Genomic DNA, 2524 nt, shown 5'->3' on the forward strand with positions numbered 1-2524 from the left:
TCCTTTGTATTTATGCAGGAATATTTAACAGGAGACAAAAGGTGACTTTCTCCTTATTCATCTGCGAACAAGGCAATGCTGGCATTCTGAAAAGCCTGACATTTGAGCTTTTTGCCAACACCAGCAAAATTATATCCTTTCCATTGTAAATCAATGAAGTAGAATCATCGCCCACAAAGGGACTAGATTGCCTTGTCACTGTAATAGAGCCTGGCGCATGCACAACTTTCACCCAGAACTGTTGTGTGCAGACGAAAGACAAGGGCATAAAGTCATCCTTGTCGTGCCCTTCCCTTTGACAGAGTGTAGAAACTTAAAGCTTCAACTCCTAAATTGAGCATCCCGCATGCCTGTTCATATTTAATCTTGTGCTATTTAAGTTACCATATTGTTCATGTGGTAAACATGAACAGTTCACAGTTTAAGAGTTGTGGGTTCACAATTGTCACAGTGGGAAAACTGCCTATACATTTATAATTATAATGAATATATATATATATATATATATATATATATATATATATATATATATATATATATATATATATATATATATATATATATATAAACAATTATATATTTTATAATTATATATATATATATAAACAATTATATATTTTATAATTATATATACATACACATACTTTTCAAAGGTTTACGGTCATAATAAATATATATTCTATTCAGGAAGGATGTATTAAATTGATGAAAAGCGATAGTAAAGGCATTTTAAATGTTATATTTAAAGGTGCCCTCGAATGAAAAATTTAATTTATCTTGGCATAGTTAAATAACAAGAGTTCAGTACATGGAAATGACATACAGTGAACCCCAAACTGTTATGTAAAAGTCGGGGTGTACGCCCCCAATATTTGCATATGCCAGCCCACGTTTCCAACATTATAAAAGGCATTAGACAAGGGCAGCTAGTATTAACATCTGGATGTGCACAACCAAATCATCAGACTAGGTAAGCAAGCAAGAACGATAGCGAAAAATGGCAGATGGAGCAATAATAACTGACATGATCCATGATAACATGATATTTTCAGTGATATTTGTAAATTGTCTTTCTAAATGTTTCGTTAGCATGTTGCTAATGTACTGTTAAATGTGGTTAAAGTTACCATTGGTTATTACTGTATTCACGGAGACAAGAGAGCCGTCGCTATTTTCATTTTTAAACACTTACAGTCTGTATAATGCATAAACACAACTTCATTCTTTATAAATCTCTCCAACAGAGTAGCATTAGCCGTTAGCCACGGAGCACTATCAAACTCATTCAAAATCAGAAGTAAACAATATAACAGTATACAATACTCACATAATCCGACGCATGCATGCCGCATACATGACGAACACTTTGTAAAGATCCATTTTGAGGGTTATATTAGCTGTGTAAACTTTGTTAAGGCACTGTTCAAGGCAAGCGCGAGCTCCGTGGGCGGAAAGCACGGGATTTAAAGGGGCCGCAGCATAAAATCGGCACGTTTATAATGATGCCCCAAAATGGGCAGTTAAAAAAATTAATAAAAAAAAAAATCTATGGGGTATTTTGAGCTGAAACTTCACAGACACATTCAGGGGACACCTTAGACTTATATTACATCTTTTAAAAACATAATCTAGGGCACCTTTAAAATAAATGCTTCTTTCTATCAAAGAATCCTGGAATCCTGTTTTGAGCAGCAAATCAGCATATTAGAATGGTTTCTGAAAGATCATGTGACACTGAAGACTGAAGTAATGATGCTGAAAATTCAGCTTTGCCATCACACGAATAAATTATAATTTAAATATACATCACAATATATAAGATTCTAAAAAAAAAAAAAAGAAAAGTGTAGAGTATTATTTTCTAGTAATTTTATGTTTAAGCCCAACTGATACCACTTAAGTAAAGCAAATAAACAATTTCTTTATTTACAGAATTAATTTACAGTAACATGAATCCGAGATAAAGAACACTAAATAAATATCCTATGAACTCAAATGAGGTTATTCTACTAGTGTTGTGTAAGAGCTATATGAATAAATGTCAAGTACAGTAATTAGTCACAGATAGTGAAGTCCATAAATAAGAGTTTGGCTTTTGCTTTGGTCACACTAAGTAAGTGACATTGAAATTAATAGTCATAACTTGCAAGAAGGTATGATGTGTATCATATTGTGATCAAGAAGCTATTATAATAATGAAGTCCCGTCACAGCTTGAGTTACAATGGCACCTAAAACATGTACTAAACATTTACTGACATAAGCTTCATGGTCCTCATTTAACAGCATATCTTTTTGTCTTTACGCACCCAGTGTTGAATCAATGTTTAAGTATAAACATCTAAATCATTTGTAAACGATAAGTAAGTGGAATGAAAAAGTTCATAGTACCACATCATGGAAATATTCACAGATTCAGCATTTAAAATCAGAGTGCATCTGAATAAAAGTTACTTAAAATTTAAATGCAACTAAAATCCGATGATCTCTTGAACCTTTGTAATGACATAAGTAATTTTTTAAAA

The sequence above is a fragment of the Megalobrama amblycephala genome, linkage group LG6 (assembly GCF_018812025.1).
Source record: "Megalobrama amblycephala isolate DHTTF-2021 linkage group LG6, ASM1881202v1, whole genome shotgun sequence".
Lineage (NCBI taxonomy): Eukaryota > Metazoa > Chordata > Actinopteri > Cypriniformes > Xenocyprididae > Megalobrama > Megalobrama amblycephala.